Source organism: Pleurodeles waltl, chromosome 6, assembly GCF_031143425.1.
Source record: "Pleurodeles waltl isolate 20211129_DDA chromosome 6, aPleWal1.hap1.20221129, whole genome shotgun sequence".
In the NCBI taxonomy this organism is placed as follows: Eukaryota; Metazoa; Chordata; class Amphibia; order Caudata; family Salamandridae; genus Pleurodeles; species Pleurodeles waltl.
In genome coordinates, this window is record NC_090445.1 from 1,320,179,276 (window position 1) to 1,320,195,551 (window position 16,276).

Below are 16,276 nucleotides of genomic sequence, written 5' to 3' on the forward strand. Positions count from 1 at the left end.
CTACTAAACCACATCATCTCAATATGTACCCATAATCACCCCAATAATGGTTGCAGTAAATCACTTTCTACAGCCTATTTGACCATTGTCTGTGATGTTCAGGAACCTTATTTCCAATTGAGACATAGACACAACTAAAGAACTGCTGTCAAGACAGCTGAGTTAATTAGATTGTTGCCACTGCCAAATGTAGAAATAAAATGATCACAAATTCAGATCACAGCAAGTTGAACTTAGCTTTCCGAGCTTGTAAGTAAACTGAGTACAATTAAGTCATTTAATAGAAACATACATTTTTATAATTGTTAGAACTGGGGTTTCTGGTTGTCAGAATAGGCACTCTATACAAGCAGGAACCTCCACATCTAGTCAGGGCAAGCTAGATACCCACTTAGAGGTAACCTGTGTTCACCCTCTGGTAGCTTGGCACAGAGCAGTCAGGTTTGTCTAAAGTGACAATGCATAAAGTATTTGTGCAACACACACACACTCAATAACACAAAGAAAACACCACAAAAGTACTCCACACAGGGTTAGAAAAACAGATTATATTTTTATGAGTAAAACACAATCAAAAAGTCCAATCAGTAGAAGTAGAAATATATTTTTTTTAAGAATAAACCAAAAATACTGCTAAAAGGTTTCTTGAGTTCGTGCTTGACTGGGGACAATCCAAAGTTCAGGCCGACCACAATGGAGGGCAGGCTGGCTACAGAACCCATGCAGGGTTAAGTGAAGAAGCACCTTGGATGGAAGAAGAGTTGACCTCGAGGGCTCGATGCGTGGCACAGGGGAGGAGATACATCACTGTCGATCGAGGAGGTGTAGATGATGCATTGGTTCCGACCTGCCAAGCGTTGGGGCCCCATCAAAGATCAGGCAGTGTTAGGCATCGAGGCAATGCATCATCGTCAACCCGCTAGGTTGGTGCGATGCGTTGGCATCAAGCTGCACATGGTTGAAGATGCATCAGAATTTGGGGACAATGCATTGTTCAGTTGGCAATGCAGTGTCCAAGATTTGGGCTGCAGCGGCAAAGCACCTGAGCCAAGAGGATATGCGCCAATTCCGATGGGCACAAAGTCAAAGATGCATGGATTTTCTTGGTTTGCAGCACAGATACTCACTTCCAAGGGCGCAGGACAGGACTGGCTTGGCACCACTTGGCTGAGCATGACTCACAGCAGACAGAGTTCAGGGGCTGGCTGTAGGTTGCAGGTAGTCTTTGATGCCCCTGAGACTGCAGGAGAACATGGGGCAAGCTAACAAGCCCTTGGAGTAACTCTGGATTCAGGTGAAAGGGATGCAGTCCTTCCTCAGCAAGTCAGAATTTAGCTGGCAACAGGGAATCTCATCAAAACAGAGAACAGTCTTTCTTGGAAAGCAGTCCAAAAGAGTGGCATTCTTTGTAGTACAGCAATCATTACTCCTGGCAGGGTTCTTCACAGATCCAGTAGCGTACTGATTTGGTAAGGTCAGAGACCCATTTCTTGTACCCAAATGTGCTTTTGAAGTGCGGTTGACTTCAAAGAAGGGTCTTTGAAGTGCACAGAGGTCCTTTCTTCCAAGCCCTGGCTCCATTCTCAGTATGGGCTAATCACCCCTTTGTGTAGGGAGAGACACTCCCTATTTAGGTGGAAGTGTCAGCTCCCCTCCACCCTTTCTGCCCAGGAAGAGTCATCAGAATACAGATGAATGAAGATGATTGTTGTGATACACCTAACCTTCCTGAGTTTGTTGCTCTCTAGAGGGAAAGCACAGTGGGTAGCTGTCTCCCACCCCAGATGTCTATTGGAAACAGACTGCAGACACCACGAGCTGTAACAGCAGATAAATGCCTACTTTCTAAAAAATGTCAGCTCTAAAATAGTAATGTTCAATCCGATTTTACCAGTTAAGAGGATTTATCATTACCGTTCCAATAGTATGAAACATGATGCAGCTACTGCTTTCTGTTTGGTAATTACAGCTTAAAAGTATATTAAGGAATTCTCAATGATGGTCTGTGGGAGGAATAAGCCATAAGTGCACCGTGTATGCCCAGACGTGGGTCCCGGGCTCACTATTCCACTGGATTCAAGCTAGCCTGGCTGATGAAGGGTGAAATCCTGAAACCAATCCCAGGATGCTTGTTTCCGGTCCAGAAACATCCTGGCCTGGCAGTGCGGGCTGGACTGTTCCCATGAGGAACAGGGTCAAGACTGATTTGCATATGGCTGGGTCTAAACTGGGGTGGCATGGTGAGCAAAAGAACAATGGATTAAACCAGATCTGTGACTGGGGGTGAATGTTTGATTGGTTCCGCATTCTATCCATCATTTGTGTTTTGCTTTGGTTTTCACTGCCAGCACATGCAAAAATTAAAAGTACATGTCCTGCCTTTTACTTACATAGTATCCTGCTCTATGGGCTACCCAGGGTCTACTTTAGGGGTACCGTATATGTGATAAAAGGGGTGTTTAAGGCTTGGCAAGTTTTTTAAATGTCAAGTCAAAGTGGAAGCGAAACTGCACACACAGGCTCTGCAGTGGCCGGCCTGAGACATGTTTAAAGAGCTACTTAAGTGGGTGGCACAATCAGTGCTACAGGCCCACTAGTAGCATTTAATCTACAGGCCCTGGGTATGTGTTTTATCACTTTACAAGAGACTTACAAGTACATTAAGTATGCCAGTTGCGTACATTTCAGTGTTACCATGTTTAGGTTAGAAGCACATGCACTTTAGCACTGGTCAGTAGTGGTAAAGTGCTCAGAGAACTAAGGTCAATGGAAAGATAAAACACAATGTGAGGAAAGCAGGCAAACAGTTGGGGGGAAGATCACCCTAATGCTGACCGGTCTAACAATAATGCTTGATGTTGCAGGAATCACTATATAAAAACACATGATTAAAAATGCCCAATAAGACCTGCAATCTTGCGTCCATGGCCTACCTTTTCTTTTGGCCATTCACCCCCTAGATTGATGGAGAACTTGGTGCCTACACTGATCCATTGGGTCCCTGAGGTTCCATGTCACATACATAGTGAAGAGCAGCAGCACACTGCTACAGAGTAAAATAATGCCAGCACTAGGGCAGGGTAGATTCAGCCTGCAATTCACATAAAGATCCTTATTTTTGGCAGGATCCCACATGTCACCTCTTATTTGCTAAGATCAATTAGCAAGTAAAAGTACAAACCTGTGCCTATGGCATGAACCAAGACAGCTTGAACACAAACTATCACTGTGATGCCAAGTCAATTGGATTCCCCCGCATACCAACCTCACCCTCAAGGAACACAAGGCCAAACAAAAGCAGCCTGATACCATCTCTGTCTTCTAAAGTAAGGGAAACTATTTCTACCAGAAAGCAACTTCAGAACTGCTGCTCAATCTCTAATAATCTCACACTTGGATGGTGCTAAGGCTTTGCCCGAGGGCCTCCCAGACTCCATCCTGGCACACCTCAAGGGCATGCCAAGGCATGTCACTTCTAGGGCCTGGAGAAATATGATCATATCGCCCCCATCCTGATAGAACTCAGTTTACTCCACCTTGCCAGTCCTTACCATCTTCAAAACCATCTACGTTATTTAGAACGCCATCGCAACCACCATTTCTACTTACCTTGCAGAAAAGTCTCACTATTTCTGTTGGTTCCTAGCACAACCATAGACTGGCACCTTAAGACTACTGACTAAGAAGTGTAAAACGGAAAAAACAAGACAGAAGGCATTTTACATCTAAGCATCCAGGATCTTGAACAACATCTCTCTGTCCATCAGCACTGCCCTAAAACCACTCCAATTTAAGAAGAAGTCGAAGCCTCAGCTCCTTAAAGAACACTACATTACATGACTGAATCATCTAAAACCCAGCCAGATGACACTGAACTCAGCTTCCTCTTCTTTTAGGCATTGACTTTATGTATGTCCCAATGCTGTCATTAAGTTAACATCACCACAAGAGCAACACCAGTTCTTTTACTCGCTGTGACGCATTTTTGATTTGTAAGTTTTAGCAGGTAAAAGTTGAAATGTCTTCAAACTGCCTCATGAGTCCCACCAACACTAAGAAGAGGCCTTCACATCCCCAGCCAACATACCAACATGTTTTGCTTTCTGTGAATGGCTGGCATGCAAGGGGCCAGATAACACAGTAGAACACTGAAGGATTGCAAGAAGGTACTACTGCTGTTTGCAGTTCTTCTGTAATACAGACATCCCTGTGCCTCAGTTCTCTTTGCGCTGGAGAAAGTAAACAAGGCTCATGGGAGCCATTTTTTAACATATGCTCATCATCGTTTTTCTTAGACACTTCTGATGCCAGGGGTAGCAAGGGACAACCCAGGGTTAGCTGCTTTCATGTCTGGTGAACCCTAAATGACGTCCATGCAGCTTTCTTCCTTCACTTATAGTTTAATTTTCATTCATTTTTTTCATCTCATCTTTTCGTAGTAGTCTGGTGGTCAGGTAGTACTAGAGTGAATATGTATGAAATGTGCAAGATTACAAATTGAAACCGTATACAGATCTCACAGATTGATCTCTCAGACTGGGGAGCTCCTCCAAGGACCAAGCAGATCTTATAGCCTCGGAGGGAAGACCTGCCATTTGGATTGCGGGAGGCTTAATCTTCAGAGCAACCTTGAGTGCTCAGTTTATTTGATCTGGGGTTCAGGTCCTTAAACGATAGGTTTGATAAAGCTATACCAGCAAAACAGACATATAGGGGGTCATTCTGACCCTGGCGGTCAAAGACCGCCAGGGCGGAGGACCGCGGGAGCACCGCCGACAGGCCGGCGGTGCTCCAATGGGGATTCCGACCGCGGCGGTAAAGCCGCGGTCGGACCGGCACCACTGGCGGGCTCCCGCCAGTGTACCGCCGCCCCATTGAATCCTCCACGGCGGCGCAGCTTGCTGCACCGCCGCGGGGATTCCGACCCCCCCTACCGCCATCCAGATCCCGGCGGTCCGACCGCCGGGATCCGGATGGCGGTAGGGGGGGTCGCGGGGCCCCTGGGGGCCCCTGCAGTGCCCATGCCACTGGCATGGGCATTGCAGGGGCCCCCGTAAGAGGGCCCCTACATGTATTTCACTGTCTGCTGCGCAGACAGTGAAATACGCGACGGGTGCAACTGCACCCGTCGCACAGCTTCCACTCCGCCGGCTCGATTCCGAGCCGGCTTCATCGTGGAAGCCTCTTTCCCGCTGGGCTGGCGGGCGGTCTGAAGGCGACCGCCCGCCAGCCCAGCGGGAAAGTCAGAATTACTGCCGCGGTCTTTCGACCGCGGAACGGTAACCTGACGGCGGGACTTTGGCGGGCGGCCTCCGCCACCCGCCAAGGTCAGAATGACCGCCATACTGTAAGCAATGTCACCTTCATAATCCATTACACATTTTTACGTTATTCTATTTTCTGTTCATGCAGAAACTTTGAAATTACTCATCGGAAAGAAAGCAATCATAACCCAAGGGAGTTTGCGTTATCTTCGACATATAGTCAACGTTTTTTAACCGCTCGGGTGCTGAGGATGTAGCTGTTACATCCTAGACCTGACCCTCAGGGGAAGTGCTAGCGCTCCCACAGATGGCCTCCCACCCCCCTCCCTCGCCACCCCCTAACCCACTGTGACGTCTGAAGTCTTCTGGTCGTGATCACGTGCTGACCTTATCAGAGGCCTCCCCCACTGCGCTGGAATCTCAGCTTCCAGTGTGATCGGAAGAAAAATGCTTTGCATTTCTCTTCCAATCGTTGGGGTGAGGGCAGGCAGAGGCATCAAAGGAAAGAAAAGGCCTTTGCTTTCCTTCGATGTCTCTTTGATCATTTCTGCAGCCCAATCGTAAAGCTATCGGGCTGCAGAAATGCTGACTAGACACCAGGGATTTTTTGTTTATGCATGTTTATTTTGTTTTACATGTAAGGGGAGCGGCCCCTTAAGCAAGGGCCACTCCCAGAGGGGGGGCATTTTATTATTAGGCCTTTCCTGCCCCCTCTTGGGGCAGATCGGTTTATTTAAATTAGGCCGATGTGCTCCCAGAGGAGGCAGAAGCCACTAGACACCAGGGGGAGTTTTATTTTTCAAAAACAATGAATGGGCGCGACCCTTTTTTAGAGGTGGGGAGTGTCCCAGTAGGCAAGGGTCGCTTCCCTGGGGAGGGAATTTATTTTAGGTCATTTCTGCCCCCCTTGGGGGAGGATCAGCCTATTTCTATTAGGTCGCTCTGCCCCCTGGGGCAGAAACCAAATAGGTACCAGGGATTGGTGTGTGTGTGTGTGTGTTTTGTTGGGGGTTGGCAGCCCCTTGGGCAAGAGGCACTCCCCATGGGGGCACATTACTGTTGCCCATTTCTGCCCCCCTTGGGGGCAGATCAGCCTATTTTTGTAAGGGACATCTGCCCCAAGGGGTGCAGAAAGCCCACTAGACACTAAGGGAGATTTTATTTTTTTTAAAAGAGGGTTGGGGTGTGGCCATACCCCCACCCCAAATCAATGGGCAGATGGGGCAGTTACCCCCAATCCGGGGGGGGCAACAAACCTAATAGATGCCAGGGAATTTAAAAAAAACAGTGGGGTGGTGGCTACCAACCAGTATGAGCATGGCTATGCCCTCACCCCAACTGAAGTAGGAAACCATCTTTCAGCTCTCTCCCGCACATTAAAACATTTTATCCCACAGCAAGCAAAAGGACAATTGATTATTTTGGGTTTTGGTTTTACATTTGGGCCATGAGAGCTTGCCTACCTCCCTAAATCGTCCACTTGCAATGGTGAGAGCTGCACCTTTTGGACTTTGGGACGCTGCCATGTAGAAAACTCTATGAGTTCTAAACACATCCGAAAACTATTGAAGTAAACTCCAAATCACAGAAAAGATTTTGGACCTCATTTGCAAGAAACTGGTGCATCTGAATTGATGCACCAGTTTTCGTGCACCAGCCCTGGACCCCTAACGATGGCATGGTAGTGGTGTATTTATGATACAGTGCTCCATGGTGCACATTTCCACAGATGCATCAGAAATTCTGAAGCACCTGTGGCACTAAACCGATGCATTGCTGGACTAGCATCAAAAAAATTACACTACTCCAGCAATGCAGGTGGGGCTAATGCTAAAAAGCCCGGCTTGACTTTAATGCCTGCTCTGAATAGGAGTTAAAAAATGTATGCTTTCAACCCCTTGTGTGGACCCTGTCTGCGGGCCTGGGCCGGTGGCGACGCCCCCGTGAACTCTCTGGACCGCACCATTCAAGATGATCTGTATTCCCTGATACTTGTACGTCTTGACAAATTTCCTATACTTGGTGCCTCGGGCCTGGTTCCGATCCTTTACTTCCAAGCTTACCTCCTTTATATGGGCGGGAGAGTGTAATATGGTGGCGTTCAGCTCTTCGTGGAAATCTCCATCTGTTATGTTATGGTATGTTATTATAGCTTGTATAGCGCTTTATCTGCCCTGAGGCCTCATAGCACTTTACCCTGCCCACTTAATCGCAAGAAACATAACATCAAAAACTTCATGCTCTAAATAACCATGTTTTCAAGGTTTTGCGGAAAGTAGTTTCCTGTAAGCATGCTCGGATATTTATCGGCAAGCTATTCCAAAGTTTTGCTCCTTGAAAAGACAGGGATCTTTCTCCCCATCTTGCTTTTTGGACTCTGGGAACCTCAGCAAGGCTGGCCGAGGAGGATCTCAATTTTCTACCTGGTATATAAAATGTGGCTAAAGGTCTGATAATCTCAGGACCCAGATTATGCAATGCTCTGTACATATAGCATAGAGTCTTAAATCTGAAGGCAGGATGGGAATTCTGGCCTTATATCTACTACCTGGTGGCCCAGATGGTCCATATTAATGAATAGGTTAATGGGGGTTGGGACGATCTGTCTTACCGACTGGAGATCAGGCATGCAGGATTTGAGGGTGTACTGGGACTGCTATACGGAAGCCAGGTTCCCTGCACTGCCCCTCACTGAAGTCAGGAATGTGGTGGGTACAGCCAGGCCTCAGGCTACCCTTTAAGATCAAGAAGGGCTTTGTACAACATTCCATGCCATAGTGGTCATGGGAGAAACACCCCTCCCCAATCCCCTGTCTTGAAGAAATACACATCACACCACAAGAGAGCCATTATTATGCATATTTGGTTTAGGCAGACAAATGCCAACTTTCTAAAAGTGGTATTTCCAGCATAGTAATTTAAAATCCAATTTTACCATTAAAGAAAATTTCAAATTATGATGAAAATGAGTATAATAAGTATTTCTACAGCTGGTCCAAAACATAGGTGGTCATTACAACCCTGGCGGACGGTGTTAAAGCTGCGGAAATACCGCAAACAGGGAGGCGGACAAAAAAAGGGAATTATGACCCTGGCGGTAACCGCCAACAAAGACAGCCACTTTAACACACTGCCTGCCACAACGGTACAGACAAGCAGCGCGGTGGTCACGGCCAACCGACAGGCGGGAGACAATGTACCGCCCACACTATTACAACCCGCCAATCCGCAACCTTTTCCGGGGCGGATTCACCGTGGATAAAAACACGGCGGAAACAGCTTTTGCTATGGGAAAACGCTCACCTCAACATACTCCACGAGGAAGGAGGACACCATGGTGGCCGAATTACAAATCCTACCTGCCCTTGTCTTTCTGCTCCTCTACGACCAACAGCTACGTAGGCGCCAAAGACACCGGTGAGTACTGCATCTACGACACAGGGGAGGCAAAAGTTAGGGGGACACCCACCAAACTCCCCCACCCCCACCCTCGCATATTACAACATACACACCAATGCATTCACAAAAATCACAGTAACAACCCACAATCCCCCCGGAAGAATGAAAAGACAATGCAAAATTCAGTCAAACATTATAATGTGCCAATATACATGTCATACAAAAATATACAGATATATATATCTCAAAATCACTCTTATTTACACATACAATCCGAGAAGTAGTGCAGATATGTACACAACAATGTCCGTTCACCAACAGTCCAAAAATGCATGGACGAGGCCCACAAACTATACCTGACCAAAATCGGAGAGAACACTGCCAGGGCATCAGATAGAAACACTACAGGCACCTCAGGGGGAAGGGAAGGAGGGGGCACCTCGGCCAGATGAATGCGAAGCCAGATCCACGACGGGGCTCCATGCCCATTGATGTATCCTGGGGAGTGCAAAGCCACAGTCTCTCAAGTCTATACAGTGGGTGGGTTGCCCACTGTGCCATCCTGGGGAGTGCAAAGCCACAGTCTCTCAAGTCTCTACAGTGGGTGGTTTGCCCACTGTGACATCCTGGGGAGTGCAAGGCCACAGTCTCTCAAGTCTCTACAGTGGGTGGGTTGCCCACTGTGCCATCCTGGGGAGTGCAAAGCCACAGTCTCTCAAGTAGATGCAGTTCTCTACTGGTACTGGGGGGGACTGGTGCCCAGACTGGATGAGTTTCCCGTGAAAGTTCATGTCCTGTCACTGTCCCAGCTGCACATGGGAGAAGGATGCCTGATGTGGCGGCCTTTTCATTCCTACATGGTGCATGCCATGTTCAGCGGTGCTTTGCCATGGCGGTCTTTGCCCTGTTCAGCGGTGCTTTGCCATGGCAGTTCTGGACTGTTCAGCGGTGCTTTGCCATGGCGGTCTATGGACTGTTCAGCGGTGCTTTGCCATGGCGGTTCTGGACTGTTCAGCGGTGCTTTGCCATGGCGGTCTTTGCCCTGTTCAGCAGTGCTTTGCCATGGCGGTCTTTGCCCTGTTCAGCGGTGCTTTGCCATGGCGGTCTATGGACTGTTCAGCGGTGCTTTGCCATGGCGGTCTATGGACTGTTCAGAGGTGCTTTGCCATGGCGGTTCTGGACTGTTCAGCGGTGCTTTGCCATGGCGGTGTTTGCCATGTTCAGCGGTGCTTTGCCATGGCGGTTCTGGACTGTTCAGCGGTGCTTTGCCATGGCGGTCTATGGACTGTTCAGCGGTGCTTTGCCCTGGCGGTTCTGGACTGTTCAGCGGTGCTTTGCCATGGCAGTCTATGGACTGTTCAGCAGTGCTTTGCCATGGCGGTCTATGGACTGTTCAGCGGTGCTTTGCCATGGCGGTTCTGATACGGACATTGGTGTGTGGCATGACGATCTCTACACTGGGCATTGGTGTGTGGCATGACGTTCTCTCCAATGGGCATTGGTGGGTGGCATGACGTTCTCTACAATGAGCATTGGTGGGTGGCATGCCGTTCCATCATTGCCCAGCGGGGCTGTGGCATCCGGGCCCCTCCTGGGCTGTGACTCCGGCGGTGGTCTCCTGACCAGTGACGATACTTGGGCCCTCCTGGGCTGTGACTCCGGCGGTGGTCTCCTGACCAGTGACGATACTTGTGCCCTCCAGGGCTGTGACTCTGGCGGTGGTCTCTGGACCAGTGACGATACTTGTGCCCTCCTGGGCTGTGACTCCGGCAGTGGTCTCTGGACCAGTGATGATACTTGTGCCCTCCTGGGCTGTGAATCTGGCGGTGGTCTCTGGACCAGTGACGATACTTGGGCCCTCCTGGGCTGTGACTCTGGCGGTGGTCTCTAGACCAGTGACGATACTTGGGCCCTCCTGGGCTGTGACTCTGGCGGTGGTCTCTGGACCAGTGACGATACTTGGGCCCTCCTGGGCTGTGACTCTGGCGGTGGTCTCTGGATCAGTGACGATACTTGGGCCCTCCTGGGCTGTGACTCCGGCGGTGGTGGTGGTCTCCTGACCAGTGACAATACTTGGGCCCTCCTGGGCTGTGACTCTGGCGGTGGTCTCTGGACCAGTGACGATACTTGTGCCCTCCTGGGCTGTGACTCTGGCGGTGGTCTCTGGACCAGTGACGATACTTGTGCCCTCCTGGGCTGTGACTCTGGCGGTGGTCTCTGGACCAGTGACGATACTTGTGCCCTCCTGGGCTGTGACTCTGGCGGTGGTCTCTGGACCAGTGATGATACTTGGGCCCTCCTGGGCTGTGACTCCGGCGGTGACGGTGGTCTCTGGACAAGTGACGACGGTGCTGGCGGTTGTGTCTGGACCGCCGGAAATGATGGCGCACTTGTCCGCCGTGACACTTACAACAGGCTGGGCAGACTTCCTCTGGACCTTCCCCACTTTTGTTGGTGTTACAGCTGACTCACCAATCCCCTTCGAATCCAGGTCACTTGTTGTCCCACCAGGAGTCTTAACACGGTCCCGTCGTCCACTCTCCAATTTTAGAGCCTTTACAGGGGGTGGGCTGCCAGTGCCTTGGCTCCGGGTCCTACTGCCTGCCCTGGTGGCCGGTGCACTCCACAAACCTTGAACAGGCACCACTGGTATTGGAAGCTTTTTGGCTGAGGCGCTACGATGGGACTGATGAATTGGAGGAGGGGGGGCAAAAAGGTCAATTTGACATAGGGACAGTTTCTGACGAACACTGGGATGGGTAGCTGGAGGGGGTCTGGGAGTGGAGGAAGAGGAGGTGGTTGTAGGAGGTGTCACTTTAGGTGTTTTGGGTGCAGGTGCAGGTACTGGAGGCTGTCGTGAGGTGGATGGATGTTGGGTGAGTGATTGCCGGCGTTTGGGTACTTTGGGAGGGGGCATCACAGACACACTGGGAGAGGACACAGGGGACGTGTAAATGGGAGTGGAGGTGGTGAGTGCAGGTGAGCGGCTTGTGGTGCTGGGTGTCCTGGTGCGAGTCCTAGTGCCTGTAGATGTGGTGCATGCAGGTGTGTGTGTAGACGAGACTGGGAGGGAGAAGGGAGAAGAGGAGGAGGGGGACACAGTGGAGACAGTGGATGTTGCTGTGTCTGTATGTGGGTGAGGCTTGCGTGAGTGCCTGTGGTGTGTGTGGTGCCTGTTTGCTTGAGCTACTTGTGTGTGTTGACTTGTGTGCATGCTGGTCAGTAGGTGTGCTTGGGATGGGCTGGGGTACAGGAGATTGGGTCTGAGTGGAGGAAGTTGGAGGGGGGAGGCTGGACACAGGGACAATGGCTGCCATCAGTGCTGATGCCGGAGATTGCAGGGTTCGCTGAAGGACAGCCTGACCAGAATGAATGCCCTCCAGGAATGCATTACCGTGTTGCAACTCTCGTTCTACATCCTGGATGGCATTCACAATGGTAGACTGCCCAACAGTGAGTGACCTGAGGAGGTCAATGGCCTCCTCACTGAGGGCAGCAGGGGTGACTGGGGCAGGGCCTGAGGTGCCTGGGGCGAAGGTGATGCCCACCCTCCTGGGTGAGCGGGCACGGGGCGAACGCTGAGGGGCTGCTGGGAGGGCGGTGCTGGTAGGGGAGGTGGAGGCTGTACCTGTAGAAGTGGGGTGCACAGATGGTGTTGCCACCACAGGGGAGCTCCCATCGGCGAACGAGTCCGTGTCGCTGTTTGGTGATCCTGTGGCCGACGTGAAGCTCCCCTCGCCCTCCGTCCCACTGGTGCATTCGGAGTCTGTGGTGTGGCCCTCCATGGCCATGTGGGATGCAGCCCCCTCGTGCTCCGGTGCCAGTGTACCTCCGCCTGATGATGCTGATGTACAAAAGGTCAGGGAGAGCAGGAAAAGGGTGGGAGACAGAAGAAAGAGAGTTTTCGTGCATGGCATTCCGCTACCGTTGGCGGACAAGACAGACGCAGCAGCCCCCTGCATTACGCAGTTCTCCTGCCCTATGCAAATTCTGGGATATGGCCTACATGGCAATGGTGGACATCTGCGCACATGGATGCCACAGGGGCAACTATACCTCAACTTGGCACTCTGGTGAGGTGGGATAGAGTGCCACATGGCCTACATTATGGAGGGGCCTTGCCTACTGAATTCGCCCTGGCCTAGGGACACCCACAGCCCACCTCACCCACCCAGACCCCTCCACTGCACGCAAAGTCCGCAGAATGAGGTTGTACTCACCCCCTTGTGTCTGCTGTGATGTCCTCAAGCGCCCATCCAACTCCGGGTAGGCCACCGCCAGGATCTGGAACATCACGGGGGTCATGGTGCAACAGGCACCCCTCCCGCGTTGGGAGGCCATCCCCAGCTGAGCCTCCGCCGTCTTCTTGCTGCAGCGGCAAATGTCCTCCCATCTCTTACGGCAGTGGGTGCCCCGTCTCTGGTGGGCCCCCAGGGTCCGGACCTCCTTGGCGATGGCACGCCAAATGTCCCTCTTCTGGTGGGCACTGACCTACATGACATGCACAAGGGAAGAGGTACAGTCATTACCAACTGCACCGTCAATGTGAGTGGCCCCCCTCCCTACTCTGGCCATGTGGCCCATTCATTCCCATGCATAACTGTTCTATGTACTCTGCCCCCTTCCCTCTTCCACCCAGCCCTCTCCACCCAGGCCTAGCCCATACAACGTGCTCCCTCTGTACTAACCTTTTGGTCTGGAGGACCGTAGAGTAGCGTGTACTGGGGGATGACCCCATCCACAAGTTTCTCCAACTCCTGTGCAGTTAAGGCAGGGGCCCTTTCCCCAGACGCAGCAGCCATCGTAGCTTCCAGACCGAGGTCACAGCAGCACTAGCAGTGTAGGTTCTCTCCTGTCGAAGGTCAGGTATCTAGTGAGTGAACAGATAGAAAATGGCGGTGACGTCCGCGGTGGTGCGCATCATCACTGCCAGCGCACCTGTTCATTGGCTCCTGCGATCCATAGGGTCCAATGTTAACCAATGCAGCATTGCGCCTCAGTCTACAACCGCCTACCGCGACGGTGTGCAACGCCAGCGCAGTTACCCCACAATCCCATTGTCCCAGGTTAGAGGTCAGGCAGCCGCCATTTCAGGGGCCCACATGGCTTCATTTACTACTGCGTCACACATAGCTAGGCCTACACTCAACACACATACAGGACGGGTTTTGTGTCTGGTGTAGTCTTGTGTGTAACAGTGGGTACATACCTGGAGGATTAATGACTGGTTCTTCGCTGTTGTCCTTCGTAGGCACCGTCAGCTGGGACATATGAGAAGATGGCGGAATCCTCCGGTGTACCGACCGCTGGTGGACCTGTTGACAATGGAAGAAAGACATGTCATCGTCACCTACAGGTTTGACCGTGCCACTATCCAGGAACTATGTACCCTGTTGGAGCCAGACCTGATGTCACCGATCCGCCATCCGACTGGAATCCCCCCTGACGTGCAGGTGCTGTCAGTGCTCCATTTCCTTGCAAGTGGGTCATTTCAGACAACAGTGGCCATGGCATCAGGGATGTCCCAGCCTATGTTTTCCAACGTCTTGTCCAGAGTGTTGTCTGCCCTGCTGAAACACGTAAGGAGATACATCATATTCCCTCAGGTGGAGGATTTACCTACAGTGAAAGGTGACTTCTATGCCCTTGGACATATTCCCAACGTCATAGGTGCCATTGATGGGACCCATGTAGCTCTGCCCCCCCGCAGGAGTGAACAGGTGTACAGGAACAGAAAGAGTTACCATTCTATGAATGTCCAGATGGTCTTTTTTGCAGACCAGTACATCTCGCAGGTAAATGCTATGTTCCCTGGCTCAGTGCATGACGCCTACATCCTGCGCAATAGCAGCATCCCTTATATGATGGGTCAACTCCAGAGGCACTGTGTATGGCTATTGGGGGACTCTGGTTACCCCAACCTTTCCTGGCTATTGACCCCAGTGAGGAATCCCAGGACCAGGGCAGAGGAACGGTACAATGATGCCCATGGGTGGACTAGGAGGGTTATCGAACGCACCTTCGGCCTCCTTAAGGCCAGGTTCAGGTGCCTCCATATGACAGGTGGATCCCTATTCTACTCACCGAAGAAGGTGTGCGACATCATCGTCGCCTGCTCCATGCGCCATAATTTGGCATTGCGACGCCATGTGCCTTTTTTGCAGGAGGATGATCCAGATGACGGTGTTGTAGCAGCTGTGGAGCCTGTGGACAGTGATGAGAATAAAGCTGAGGAAGAAGAAAACAACAACAGGGATTCAGTCATACAGCAATATTTCCAGTGACACACAGGTGAGAACATTTTCTGGTTTAACATTATATTAACTTTCACACGTCTACCTCTATCCTGTACCTACATTTCACTCACTATTTGTTAATTGAGTTGTACCCGTCCATTTCAGTTTCACAAGTGTGGTAACCTACGTGTCAACTGCTTGCATCCTTCAAGGTTTTGTGATGTGTGACATAGGTATGTTAGCCTTACAATGGGTAACTCATGATGACACTGTGATTGATAATACAAAGTACCAAATCATAGACTGACTCCAGATTTTTTGGTGTTTCAAGGGTATTTATTTAAGTGCTCAAAAAATGAAGGGGGGTTGTAAAATGGTGATGGGTGATGGTGGAGGAATGTCCATGGCAGAGTCCAGTCTATTAGTCTCACAGGTGCACTGCCCATCTGGGCATAGGAAGTGGAGCTGGGGCAGTTCGAATATGGACAGGGTAACAAGGTGGGACAGTGGGAGGACAATCAGGGTGGTCCTATTTCCTGGCGGGGGTCTTGCCATCTTGCTCTGTCCTGTTCCTGGATCTCAGGGACCACTTGCGTGGTGGTGGGGTGCTGGTGTGGTGGTCCTGTGGCGGGGCGTCCTGTCCACTAGCGCCGTCGGAGGTGGTGGGCAGTTCATCGTCACGGTGTCCCTCAAGGTCTTTTGAATGTCCGTCAGCACCCCTACGATGGTGCCAAGGGCCGATGGTCCTGAGCTCCTCCCTGAACTCCAAATACTGCTCCTCCTGCAGGCGCAGGGTCTCCTGCAACTTGTCCAGGACCGTCGCCATCGTCTCCTGGGAGTGTTGGTATGCTCCCATGATGGAGGAGAGGGCCTCGTGTACAGTTGGTTTCCTTGGCCTGTCCTCCCTCTGTCACACAGCAGCCCTCCCAGTTCCCCGGTGTTCCTGTGCCTCCGTCCCCTGGACCGTGTGCCCACTCCCACTGCCCCCAGGTCCCTGTTGTTGTTGGGGTGGTGGGTTAGCCTGGGTGCCCTGTAGTGGTGGACACACCGCTGATTGACCTGTCCTGGGTAGGGAGGTTTGGGCCCGCTGGGTGGGTGCTGTGCTGGTGTTACCAGAGGGTGGCAGCTCGGTGTTGGGCTGTGGCTGGGCAAGGGGAACCGACTGTCCAGAGGCCCACGATGGTCCAGGCTGGTCATCAAGATCCAGTGGGGCAGAGCTGCTGTCGTCACTGTGGGCCTCTTCTGGGGGTGGAGTGGTGTTGTCTGGACCCTCTGGTGTGGTGACGGTCCTTCGGGTTCCTGCAGGGGTATGAGAACATGATTATTGCATGTGTGTGTTTCATGGTGTGCAATGGGTGGGTGTTTGTGTACCCCAGT